This window comes from Anabrus simplex, chromosome 1, assembly GCF_040414725.1.
Source record: "Anabrus simplex isolate iqAnaSimp1 chromosome 1, ASM4041472v1, whole genome shotgun sequence".
Classification (NCBI taxonomy): Eukaryota; Metazoa; Arthropoda; class Insecta; order Orthoptera; family Tettigoniidae; genus Anabrus; species Anabrus simplex.
This window is the reverse complement of record NC_090265.1, coordinates 378,321,169-378,335,652: the sequence shown is the minus strand read 5'-3', so window position 1 is coordinate 378,335,652 and position 14,484 is coordinate 378,321,169. Positions and strand designations below refer to the sequence as shown.

The 14,484-nt window shown below is 40.9% G+C and overlaps 1 protein-coding gene and 1 non-coding gene across 2 annotated transcripts in view; both read left to right on the top strand.

Moving 5' to 3' along the window:
- LOC136856812 (protein still life, isoforms C/SIF type 2) overlaps nt 1–14,484 on the top strand; it is a 560,067-nt gene that overhangs the window by 132,037 nt on the left and 413,546 nt on the right. The gene's annotated exons all lie outside the window — the stretch shown is intronic.
- Nucleotides 1,023–1,141, top strand: LOC136859384 (5S ribosomal RNA). The gene has a single exon (XR_011017745.1). It is a non-coding gene; the product is annotated as a 5S ribosomal RNA (ribosomal RNA).

Genomic DNA, 14,484 nt, shown 5'->3' with positions numbered 1-14,484 from the left:
GTGGTCGTTAAACGCTGATTGAAAGTCCTATCCCCTGTTTTGTTCAAATAGCCTGCTTTACTGTGGGAAGAGTGTTATTCTTCTTAGAATCAGGTTTTTCTTAGTGTTATAATTTAAATGGTCTAGATAAGGTGCTGAATTTATCTTCGAGTGCTTAAAAGCCCTGGGTGAAATGAACTACAAAGCTATACCAAGTGTAGAGATTCATGTCAAATTGTTAAGGTAGAATAATGCAGAAAAAATATTGTAAGTGGTAAACTCATGCGATTAGTTCCTAAATATATTTGGTGTGCCTTACCTCAATTATTTGTGGTATGAAAACACTGGTGTTTATATGTTGCTTTAGTTTCCGTAATTTTCTAATCACGGGCATTAGCAATTGTGGTAAAAGCTAAGAAAACCAAAAGGCGTGACAGCCTGTTTACTGCATATTTACTGGCCACTCACCAAGACGGCTACATTTCGAATCTCGGCTAATACATGTGTGTTCATACAAATGAAAATTTGTTCGGATTCTACGTAAAAGTGGAACTCGCGTGGCTTTGACCACGATACCAACCGTCTCATAAAATAACAAGCTTGCTTATAACCGAGCGTGTTGGCCGTGCGGTTAGGGGCGCATAGCTGTGAGCTTGCATTCGGGAGATAGTGAGTTCGATCACTACTGCCGGCAGCCCTGAAGATGGTTTTCCGTGGTTTCCAGGAAAATAGGACTGTACCTCAATTAAATCCATGGCTGCTTCCTTCCCGTTCGTAGCCCTTTCCTCTCCCATCGTCGCCATAAGATCTAGGCCTATTTCTGTTGGTGCAACGTAAAGCAATTTGAAAAATAAAAAACTTGCTTATATTTTGTCATAGATTGTCATATTTTTCGTATTCGGCTCTTTGGCTGAATGATCGGCATACGGTAAATAATTCTAGCCTGTACAGTCAGTATTAGCCTTGGTAAATTATACGGGTCAGTACAAATAGACAAATTAATATTCAGAGTTGTCCTAATTTCCTTGGTAATAATTGTTCCGGTCAACGGCCATACCATGTTGAATACACCGGTTCACGATCGATCACCGCAGTTAAGCAACATTGGACGTGGTCAGTACTTGGATGGGTGATCGCTTGGGAACACCACGTGCCTTTGACTCAATTCCCTTTTTGCCGGCCCCGTGGTGTAGGTGTAGCGTGCCTGCCTCTTACCCGGAGGTCCCGAGTTCCATTCCTGGCCAGGTCAGGGATTTTTACCTGGGGGACCTGAGGGTTGGTTCGAGGTCCACTCAGCCTACGTGATTAGAATTTTTTTTTTTTTTTTGCTAGGGGCTTTACGTCGCACCGACACAGATAGGTCTTATGGCGACGATGGGATAGGAAAGGCCTGGGAGTTGGAAGGAAGCGGCCGTGGCCTTAATTAAGGTACAGCCCCAGCATTTGCCTGGTGTGAAAATGGGAAACCACGGAAAACCATTTTCAGGGCTGCCGATAGTGGGATTCGAACCTACTATCTCCCGGATGCAAGCTCACAGCCGCGCGCCTCTACGCGCACGGCCAACTCGCCCGGTGTGATTAGAATTGAGGAGTTATCTGCCGGTCTAGAAAGCCAAGAATAATGGCCGAGAGGATTAATCGTGCTGATCACACGACACCTCGTAATCTGCAGGCTTTCGGGCTGAGCAGCGGTCGCTTTGTAGGCCAAGGCACTTCAAGGGCTGTAGTGCCATGGGGTTTGGTTTGGTTTAATAATTATTTAATCCACTACTATTGAAGACAATCCGTACTGATCCTGGTGAATGACTCGAGTCAGTACAAGTATTCAAGCCAATTCCATTCAGTACAGTTAAAGACTATTCGTGCTTGTCTTAGTAAACAACCTGAGTCAATACAAAAATTCAAGCCAATTGAAGGATATCCATGCAGGCCTTAATAAATAACCCGAGTCAGTTCTGTATTCAAGCCAATTCAAAGTTGTTCATATTCGTCTTAATGAACATAAAATTATTCACGCTAATTCGTAATTAAGGAGCAAAGACGAATTACTTCAGTGGCGTAAGCTGATAAACTGCTTCATCATTAATACAGTATTATAAACACACACTGAAGAAGGAAAATCCTCCTAGAAACTGAGGGTGTAATTCGAGGGAGAATATCACAAGAAGCTAGCGTATCTCCAATAGGCTTTATTGCTTAAGTGTTGTCATTTATATTTTTAATCTCCTGCATAAAATCGTAAATATATGGTTTTAATATTATTTTATTTCTGTTTCTAGGTAAGTACCGAGAAATCATCTTTGTTAAACATCGATGCGAGTGAAGATCATGTGAGTAATGAACACATTATTCCTGCTATCAATTATGTTATTTGGCCCAAAGTCCCGGAATAACTACGCGTAATAATGGAGTTGATCCGCAGAATATAATCATTAGTATAATTCGTAATGATAAAATGCCAACATTCGCCAACTGATTCCATTCATATAATTCTTGAATGTGATTACCGAGTACTTTATTATTGTGGTTGCAATAATATCCTGAATATGCTCTTCTAATTTAAGGATGATTTATAGACAACGAAAAAGTATTGCTTGACCGATCTGAAAAGTGGATCATTTACTTTTTCGTCATATCGATATGAAATTTACATAAAAATTATCGTATAGTTGGCTTCTTTGTCAATATGCAATTCTCTTACTACTGACGGCAATAATTTATATTCGTCCGTTGCTTCCATTCTCAGCCAGACAGTTACTTCTTCAAGAGCCTCTAACATCTTACTGTGCGTTGATTAATTAATTCACAATTCCATCACACATTGGAGAATATTATTTATTCCAAATTCACAACAGCCATCCAGTTTAGGTTGGTGAAATAGGCCTATACGTAAAATGTTAGGTACCAGGTAAAAGAAAATCAACTTAAAGAGCAACGTATAGTAACTTACCAATAGGGAGCCAGGAGTACTGAAAACTAACAGCGGAAATGAATTATGACCGTGGAAATAGTAATTATCTTCTGGATTTACTGTAACGAATATTAAATTTTTAGACATTTCAGGAGCAGTCTAATTCTACTGTATGTTTCTCTCACGAAGGAAGAAATCAAATAGATCATTTAGCCACTCAAGAATAACAAGGTGGCTGGCGAGGGCTCTATAATTGCCGAACTTGGGACGTACGCAAGTGACAAAACTCCGAATAAACTGCCGAAACTTATCTGCAAGATTTGCGAAACATAGGGACTTCCCAATGGCTGGACGTCTGCCCTGATTCGTTCCCTTCACAAGAAAATGACAAGACGGACGTGAACAGCTACCGCAGCATTTCTCTATAAAATTATGTGAGAAGTTCTTGGGGCTAATGCAGAGGAACAACTAGATCCACAACTGGGAGGGCACCAAGGGGATTTAGGAAAGTATACTTATGTGCAGAGCATGTTCCGAACCTCAAATATATCCTTTCATATCACATTTCGAGAAAAATAATTTTGTGGTGACCTTTGTGAACTTAAAAAAAGCCTTCGACTAGATTGATCGTTTCACCCAAATCCAAATCCTAAAATGATAGGCAAGAAGGTAAGAGCGATTATCGAACAAACCCACCTCCAAATTGAACTGTGTATTCAAGAAAGTCATCCGCGAGCGGTGCAAAGAAATGACTAACGAGGGATTTGAAAAAGGTTCAGGCTCGGCCTCAGAAATGTATCGACTGTATAGCCTTTGCAGATGATCTCGGGACAGACACAGCCAGAAAACACAAGCAGAGAAGGAAAGACTCCAGATCTCCTGCTGATCCGACAAGGACATAACCAACATAGCAGAAATATTTTAGTACCTGGGAGAGTCGACAGAACACAATGTCTTTGAGAAAAAAGCCTTCGCGACACGAAGGAACAAAATTGAAATGGCATACCAGCTAATTATGTCTACAACAAAAAGTCAATATCCTTCAATCCGAAGCTGAGGAACTAGTGCAGTATCATCTGATCAGAGGTCATACATGGTGTGGAATGTCTCAAAATGAACAAGAAATGGAGGCCAAAAACAAAATAATTTTGAGAAGTATCTTGGGCCCTGTCAAAGATTACAGAAGACCGCACAGTCAGGAGCTATACATCCACTTGGAGAAGATAGACGACACCATCCGGAAAAGGATTACTTCTTATGGACAAGGAACACGAATGGGCCCGCATGGACATTTTCCATGTGTACAGATTTTATCTGCTCGTACTATGCCTGAACTTTTTACTCGTTTATTGTATTACTTATAGACTATTGTATTTTATATTTCAAGTCCATATGTTGGTAACAGTGGTGGCAAGTACTAGATATAGCTACGAATAATTAAAGTATGAATGATCTCCTAATAGTGTACCAGTCTAAAATTTGTAATAAGTTGAACAGGGAAGTCCAGTGGCCTGGAGTTGAAGGCGAACATGAGGAATAGTGAATTCCTTGAAGAGCTCTCAGCAGAAGGGGCGTTGTTTGCGACCTAGCAAAAGGCCCTTTAACTCATAATAAACCGTTCTGGTGCGCTTTTGTGGACTGCACGAAAGGACATAAAAGAACAAAGGGGCAAGGAGAAAGGAATTGCCTTTAAAGGGGAGAGGAGAAAATAAAAAGTAGTTAGCTACCTGACGTCTTTCCAGACGATGCCAACCATTTTCCTCTCTTAAATGTAATTTTTCTACTTGTTAATGTTGAATGCCGACATAATTGAAATTAAATGACGTGCCCACCCGCCCGGCTGGTTACGAAGACATTTTCATTAAGCTCAGATGTTTTCTCCACAAGTTTGAAAATTGCTTTAAAACTTTTAACAGGTTGTATGTGAAAGGCGGCATGTTTATTTCTTATTAAAGTCCGCACCATCGGTACTTACCTCCAAACGTAACTGTAAAGGAGCGTTGTAAAACAACACGTATAATAGTATTGAGGGCATGTGATATTCAGTTACATATATATATATGGCGTTTTACATCAGTACAGAGTATTATTTAAGGTAAATATCTTCACCGGTTCATGTAGCTATGAGTTTGTATTCGGAGGATAGTGGGCTCGAACCCCAGTATCGACAGCCGTGAACGCAGTTTTCTGTGGTTTCCAATTTTCATACACTCAACTATCAGGGCTGTACTATAATTAAGACCCGGGCCTCTACTTTCTCTATCCTAGGTCTTTGCTAGCCCAGCGCTGTCGGAAACTTGTATGCATTGAACAGCTAGAAAGGAAATGATTTTGAATGGGATTTTGTTGGGTACATAGCCGCACTTTTTTACGCAGAATACGCGCCGCGTGATGGTTATTGTCGAAATAAAATATAGAACTATAGACGTATTCGACGTCAAAAAAGTATTACAGGAGGACACCAGTAATAATTAGTCTGATCTCAATGTTATTGTTGACATTTTGTTTTTCTAATTCTAAACTAATTTACACATCTTCAGCACGAAGTCGATGAGAGCAGGGTGATCAGTATCCATCCACATCTATGAGTTTCAAATCATTTGCCACCACTGGGGCACTGACTGTGCTTGGCTGGGGCTCCAGTAAAACGGAAGTCGGCTCACACGCTTGGCCGCGTTAACATTGAGACACTCTCAATGAGCCTTCTGATGCTTGGCACTGGTATTAGTAGACTTCTTGGAATTATGGCTTTCATCAATCAATCAATCAATCAATCAATCAATCAATCAATCAATCAATCAATCAATCAATCACTCAATCAATCAATCAATCTATGATCTGTGTTTAGGGCTGTAGCCCAAGTGGCAGATTACCCAACAGTTGTTTACCTAGTTTTTCTTAAACATATTTAAAGAACTTTAAAATTTATCGAACATTTCCCTTTATTATTTATTCCAGTACCTTACTCCTCGTCCTGTAAATGAATATTTGCCCAATTTGTCCTCTTGAATTGCAACTTTATCTTCATATTATTTAATCAGTCAATCAATCAATCAATCAATCAATCAATCAAAGCTGCTCTCAAGCTTATTCGTCTACTTATGTCATTCCACATCAGCTCTCCACTGACAGCTCGAAACATACCACACAGTCGAGCCTCTCTTCTCCTTACTCCCAAGTCTTCCCAGTCCAAAGTTTTCAATATTTTCGTAACACTACTCCTTTGTGGGAAATTATTCATACAAACCGTGCTGATTTCCTTTGATTTTTTTAAGTTCTCATATCAAGTAGTCCATACACTGGAGCCATACTCTAACTGCGGTCTTACCAGGGAATTACACGCCCTCTCCTATACATCCTTACTATGACCCCTAAATACTCTTATAACCATGTGAAGAGATATCTAACCTTTCTTAACCACCTCGTTAATTTGATTACCCCAGTGAAGATCATTCCTTATATTAACACCTAGGTACTAACAATCTGAAAATCACAAGAAAAAGTAAAAGAACAACACTGTAGTAGTAAGACATACAAAAATGATCGGAAACGACCGATATTAGTGTCGAGTCAATAGTTTTCGAAGTCGCTCAGAAGAATAATTGTCGGCATGGTTGAGAAAGAAAGGAATTTCCACAATGACCGATATTAGTGTTGAATCTACACAGTTTTCGGGGTCACTAATCTGATTGGTGACAGTCCCAATGGCAGTTGGAATCGTGTACATATTTATAGGGAGACGTGTGAATGCATACAGTTATAACCTAATTTTGTTATTTATTTGAAAGGATCAACTTCTTCCCAGACAATGTGAACTTCCACAAGGACGAAGGTTACCGCAAAACTATATAATCTGAAACTTAAACTAAACACATAATAATAACTCTACATCTACTAAAGTTCGTAAAATATTAATCAACGTTACAGTAAAGAAATGTAAAAAAGTTCACTTCAAACAGATAATTCAAATGCAAAAATAAATATTCGAAAAATTACCCAAGCAATGGGGGGTACTACAGCTAGTATAATATAAAAACAAATAACACATTCGATATTAGGATATTGGGAATATAAAGGGAGTAGAAAAGTATTCAGTGTATAGATGTGATTTTAAAATTGACAAAGAATCCTGTAAAACAGCGACTGCCAATATATGGATTCTGGATTTTTGTAAGCTGAATCTGTTCCAGAAATTATTAACCTTCCTCTTCTTCTTTCTCTACCGCTCTTCCCACACCTGTAGGGTCGTGGGTGCGAACTGTGTCGCACATGTAGATTTGGTACTGTTTTACGGCCGGATGCCCTTCCTGACGCCAACCCTTTATGGAGGGATGTAATCACTATTGCGTGTTTCTGTGTTGGTTGGTAGTGTAGTGTGTTGTGTGAATATGAAAAGGAAGTGTTGAGACAAACACAAACACCCAGTCCCTGCGCCAGAAGAATTAATCATAGGCGATTAAAATCCCTGACCCAGCCGGCAATCGAACCCGGGACCCTCTGAACCAAATGCCTCGACGGTGACCATTCAGCCAACTAGTCGGACATCCAGAAATTATTAATAAACCTACTCGTTTTTCCGCGTGCCCTTACCATTAAACCCAGTCCATGTCTTCTAATTGGTAATTAAGCCCGTAGAATTCGGTTGTAGGTACGCAGATGTTCCTTTTTCCAATGTTAACCTCCTCAGGCTGGCCGGTGAGATGCTCCATTCTGAATGTGGGATCGATTATATAACCCTTCTTTCTGTCTTGTTTAAAGGCTGTCATGTCGATTCTTCTGGTACTACCATTCGTTGACACACCGTGAACCTCTCCGTAAAGAGTATAACCCTTTCTACGAAGCTCATCATAATGAATGGTTTCATTTTGTGATTTGGGCCGTTTCTCAGTTTGTCACCATAAGGACAGTTTCCCAAAACGTCACCCAGTGTTTCATTCTCTTTGCCATATCTGCGACAAAGGTTGCCGTCTTAAGATCTACCGGGATTACTTCTAACTGAGGAAACATTAGTCGTCACTTCCATTGCTTCGCGCCATTCGCTATATCTAAGACCTTGATGGTATTTTACTCAGTGGCTGGCGGGCATGTCTTATACAGATTCCCCCCCCCCCCCAGTCTCTTTTGAGGTATTTTACACCAGTTAATAAAATCTCCTTACACGGAGTTCAGTGCGTATTTTACTCATATCAGGATTTAGGATATCGAGTCTACTTTATCAATCGGTAGCCTCCGTCGCGGGGCCCTAAGTTGTAAGTACGTGATCATTAGCAGATCTTGTAAAAATGAATAGATAAAAAGTAAATTAAACAAACAAGAAACGAACTTAATCTTTCATAGTTATTTTACTCTTCTTGTTTCGATTACTTTGATTCCACTATTATTTGTGTTACCGAATTTTTGTGGTAGGTAGAGGTGAAAGAAGGTGCGGGTGTGAACGGGTCTCAAACTACGAAATTAAAGTTAATGTAAAATTTAACAAGGTTATATTCTCTCTTCAAAATCAAGAAATAACGAGCATGGAAGGTACAGAGTAGCAAGGCAACAAAGAGCAACAACAGTATTTACAGGCTTTGGGCTTCGAGCCCCGGACTCACAATTCTTGAGCAGTTAGCCCAATCTTACATGTACATAAGGTTTAACAAAGGGGCAGAAAACCCCAATCACGCCCAGGAGCACTAGCTCCAAATTACACAGTAAGACCTCCTAGAGGCACGCAGAAACAAATTTCAAAAGAGCGATCCGCTCTCAAAATTTTAAGCCTATCAAAAGGCCACACCAAACTCCACCTTCAAGTTGTCCTCTAAGGACCTAGACACAGGGGTAAAATACCCAACCTACTGAGGCCTATTAAGTGAGAAAAAGGTTAATTACATGACCTCCAAAATAACAATTTGAGAGGAGGCGATCTGCACTCCTAATACATTTGTTTTAAAACCTAATCTGGCTCTAGGCCACTAATGCAAGGGCTAATCCCATACTACAGATGTGACTTTAGAAAAGGAACAAATTACATTACATTAAGGAAGAATCGGTTGTGAGAAATAAGTTCACCTCAAAACAATATGAGTGGGAGCTCGAGAGGGTTAAGCACTCTTTATCCCAATATGTAGCTTAAAAGATAGAATAAATACAAAGTGTCTTTACATTTTAGGGGAAGTTACATGGTGGAAACGCTTCGGACCCGCCCCGAGAGTTAAACTGCTGAGCTAGCAAGGAAAGAAGTTATTAAATGGCCATTACCTGGTTGTTGAACTGCTGCCCGAAGAAAGAGGCGCTTCCCGCCCCCTGCTATGTACTTAACACACTGAAAGATGGTACAGAAGTGGCACCGAGACCCGAAAATCAGCAGTTTATATACTCTCGCGGAAAGTTCGAGGCGTTTTTGGAATGAGAACACCCTCCCACAAGGATTTTATTGGTTCACCAAGAAACCCCCTACACAATACTAAGATGAAACATATTATTGGTGGAAAATTAATTCGAGAAATTCAGGATTGGCTAAATTCAAAACAAGGGGAAAGAAAGGGGTATACAGCCAACTTAAACAATAACAGAAGGAAATTTAACAAGAAACAAACTTTTGAAATAAAAATTTCTTCAAAAAACAGTTCTTTCACTTCGCACTAGGGTGCACCATTGTAGTTTTTCAGTAGTGTCCTCTAGAAGAGAAAGTTCACACTTCGTACTACAGGTAAAACAAAAATACATCAAAAATGACCCAGTTCAAAAACTCCAAAATTTCCAAGTAGTGACATCTTCTGAGAAACTTGAAAATTAATACCGTAGATAAAGTTCAGACTTCCTCCAGCAGAGGAGTTTCAATTGGCGCAATTTTTAAATAAGCGGCGTGGGGGTGTACCGCCCGGTACAATTTGAATATTTGGTTTTATATTGATTAAAACTCAGCCATGGTAACGTACGATCTTTTTTGTCCCACATTTCACTGTGTTGTGAGGTTACGGCAGACCTGTCTATCAAATCAGCCATGGTAGAACAGCCTGGCCACAGCCTTGACCAATGCCACCTATAGCTGCATTGCTGTATCTACAATAGATATACTGATATAGGCTAGTTTTCTTTTGATTTGTGAACCTTCTGCGGTGGTTTCCAGGAAATGTAGGTGATGGATTTGATTACTCTTTTGTGTTTTATGTGAAAGACAGACAGGCTTACTCCACGAGAACCTACCGGGTATGTTTCTTTAAATATTCGGTACACTAACAATATTACACTGCGAACATGGTGTGTTGACTAGTAGAAACAGAAATAATTTGCTGAGGAGAGATTCTTAGCGTGGATGCACGAAAGTGAATATAGGAATTGACTTATATGATTCTCTAATTTCATTTCTTCTGCCTCGCGCCCGTAACAGACGTTTTCATTAGGTTATATATGACAAGCAGTAGACAACCAGGCGGCTGGATGTTAGCCAAGTAATGTCTCCATTACAAGGATGAAACCAGTCAGTATGATAAAACAAAAAAAGGGAGAACAATGCGCAACTGTTGAACGAAATAAAGATTTCACTAGCTTACTGCTGCATATACTGTATACTGCGCGAGAGTTCGTTCCTCCCGCTAATGATATTGATATAATTAGTCTAGGAATTCTCCTATTTACAACACTATACGATAAATTAAAGTAATTCTATAATTTATGCAGAAGGAGGCTGCCTAGCCGAAGCAATAAATGAGTGTTTTATTCCCGCAGAAGGACGTGGGTTCGATTCAGAATGAAACTTCCATTTATGGAGAGGCATGATTGCAATTGACTGCTACGATAATTTCTGGGGGTAAAGATAACCCAGTAAATGCAGAAGGTATGAAGAGTGTTTTGTTAGACTGACATTCTTTAAGTTGTCGTTATTTTTATTTTACTTTCTTTCGTTCCATCCTTTGCATTCTTCTTTAGCCCCTACAGAATCCATTCTGTTACGCAGTATTGACCACTTACCACAAAGTTTCAGAATTAAACTACCCGTGCCAAGATCCACAGCGTTAACTCATTGGTTATTAAATTCATTCCCACAGTTAGGAAAGCTATTGTTTAAATGAAACTTGACTTTCTGAAAGAATACTAAACGAGCACCATAATTCAAAACATGTTTGGAAAATATATATTGGTATTTTTAGCATATCTTTGTGTAACAAGTCGTTTTGAATGCGTTCATTACTTACCTGTTAAACCAGTCCGTTGTACAAAACAATTGCTCATAAGTGTTCATAGGATGAAATTACATGTCTATATTTACTTATAAAATTGAAACGATTGTGTTTAATCGACCTCTTGAGTATTTTTTAATGCTTAAACAATTTTTGATTTATTCTTTCATGGAAAAATGAAGCTAAAAGTAGAAGTATTTGACAACATTTGAAAAATATACCCAGATAAAGCATTATATGTCTAACGATAAAGCATTATATGCCTAACTGTTCCGTCCCGTCGTCGAGGGTTCAATTTTTGTTACCCATTTTCACACTAGGCAAATTCTGGGTCTGTACCTTAAATACGGCCACGGCCGCTTCCTTCCCACTTCTAGCCCTTTCCTGTCCCATCGTCGCCATAAGACCTATCTGTGTCGGTGCGACGTAAAGAAACTTGCAAAACAAAAAATTGCTACTCCGGAAGTACAGTATATAATGTTTTCTTCCGGCGTAGTGAAAGTAGGGCATTCGAGGCCTAGGCTTCCAACTCCTTTTTTCAAAATCCTTTTTTCCTTATTTTTCAAGTGATCTTTCCTTTACATTTTTTTATTTTGGTAGCCATCCTAATTAACTTCCTGATCAACAGGGACTAATGACCTGCGGTTTTCTACCTCATAAAACCACCACCACCACCGTCGGTTACGTCGTTACCATAATGACTAAACAATATATCTAGATGCACTGCCAATACAAATCTAAATTCGTGAAATATCTTTTTTTTTTGTTTTTTTTTTTTGTTTTGCTAGTTGCTTTACGTTGCCTTGACCGGGTCAGGGATGTGAATGAACCATATAAAAGATGAACCGAAATTTGCGCACTCGGGCGTCGCAGCGTGACTCCTCACATGCCAGCTACAAAAAAATGTTTCTCACAAAAGTTCGTCCTGCGAGTATATCCGGCAGAAAAAAGGACGTTGAATAGTGGCAATCTGGCAACACTGTAACCACATTTAGGGCAACTACCTCTGTCAGCACATATTAGTCGTGCTGTACAGTTGGTGCAGTGGGTAGAGATTTGAGTTAGCATGCAGGAGGGCGAGGGGTCGATCCTGGGCTGAGGTGTATGTTTTTTATTTCGTAAATGTAGTCCAGGTCCGCCTCTGTACTGTAGTGGTTAGTATGATTAGCTGCCACTCCCGGAGGGCCGGGTTCGATTCCCGGCTCTGCCACGAAATTGAAAAGTGGTACGAGGGCTCGAACTGGGTCCACTCAACCTCGGGAGGTCAAATGATTAGAGGTGGGTTCGATTCCCACCTCAGCCATCCTGGAAGTGGTTTTCCATGGTTTCCCACTTCTTCTCCAGGTAAATGCCGGGATGGTACCTAACTCAAGGCCACGGCCGCTTCCTTCCCTCTTCCTTGTCTATCACTTCCAATCTTCCCATCCACCATCAAGGCCCCTGTTCAGCATAGCGAGTGAGTTCGCCTGGGCGAGGTACTGGTCATCCTCGCCAGTTGTATCCCCAGACCCAATGTCTCACGCTCCAGGACACTGCACTTGAGGCGGTAGAGGTGGGATCCCTCGCTGAGTCCGAGGGAAAAACTAACCATGGAGGGTAAACAGATTAAGAAGAAGAAATGTAGTAAAGGTGGTATGGTATCTGGCATCTTAATCGTTAACAGCGATTGCAGTGGATTCTCTAGAAACCATTTGTACTTACATACTACGATCCTAGAAATGGGCGAACAATCGTTTTCATTGGTCAGCTTTGAAAGACGCCCTCTCCACGTCGTGGGTGTGAATTTATTCACTGTTGACGATTAAGATGCCAGATACCATACCACCTGGACTACATTTACGAAATAAAAAACATACGCCTCAACCCAGGATCGACCCCTCGACGTCCTGCACGCTAACCCAAAACTGTATCTACTGCACCAACTGTACAGAGCGACTATTATGTGCTGACAGAAGTAGTTAACCTACATGTGGTTACAGTGTTGCGAGATTGCCACTCTTCAACGTCTTTTTTCTGCCGGATATACTCACAGGACGAAATTTTGTGAGAGACATTATTTTATTGCTGGCATGTGAGGAGTCGCGCTGCGACGCCCGAGTGCGCGAATTTCGGTTCACCTTTTATATGGTTCATTCATTACATCCCTGACCCGGTGAAAGACTGGAAAACAGCTTGTAGGTTTTCATTTTAATAGAGCAGTGAATCAGTAACTTCACTCCCCACCACAACAGCACAGGGCAATGATACCTGAGTTCAGTTAGTCGGGGGCCGTGCATAGTATGGTCGTGACTTCCAGGTTTTTTCAAGAATTTCAACGATCACTGTCAGAAGCAGACCTCCTTATGCCCTGATGAAGACCAATGTAATTTGGCGGAAATCTCGACTTTATTTTGGTAATAATAAGTGGCATCTGCCTCTGTGGTGTAGTGGTTAGTGTGATTAGCTGCCACCCCCGGAGGCCCGGATTTGAAAAGTGGTACGAGGGCTGGAAAGGGGTCCACTCAGCCTCGGAAGGTCAAATGAGTAGAGGTGGGTTCGATTCCCACCTCAGCCATCCTGGAAGTGGTTTTCCATGGTTTCCCAATTCTCCTCCAAGCAAATGCCGGGATAGTACCTAAATTAAGGCCACGGCCGCTTCCTTCCCCCTTTCCATTCCTGTCCCATCCAATCTTCCCATCCCCCACAAGGCCCCTGTTCAGCATAGCAGGTGAGGCCGCCTGGGCGAGGTACTGGTCATTTTCCCGAGTTGTATCCCCGACCCAATGTCTCAGGTTCCTGGACACTGCCCTTGATGCAGTAGAGGTGGGATTCCTCGCTGAGTCCGAGGGAAAAACCTAACCTGAAGGGTAAGCAGACTAAGGTGATTTAATCCAGGTAATATCCGACTCGTTGGCTGAATGGTCAACGTACTGGCCTTCGGTTCAGAGGGTCCCGGGTTTGATTCCCGGCCGGGTCGGGGATTTTAACCTTCATTGGTTAATTCCAATGGCTCGGGGGCTGGGTTTTTGTGCTTTCCCAACATCCCTGCAACTCACACACCAGACATAACACTATCCTTCACCACAATAACACGCAGTTACCTTCACATGGCAGATGCCGCCCACCCTCATCGGAGGGTCTGCCTTACAAGGGCTTTACTCGGCTACAAGTAGCCACACGAAATTATAATTATTATCCAGTTAATCATATTTATTCACTTATTGATTTTAAAATTGTAAATTATATAGATCTCAAAAATTTGACAATAATGTACTTAAAACCTGTAGGTCTATTTTCTTCATACATCTACGGATTAAGCTCTGAAAGACATATCGATGGCTAAGAACGAAAGGGTTATAACTCAAAAATGCATTTTTGAGATTTTACCTCTATAATCACCGAAAGTGTGCAACATAAAATCGAATGTATTCGTGCCAGGAGGGACTTCTAACA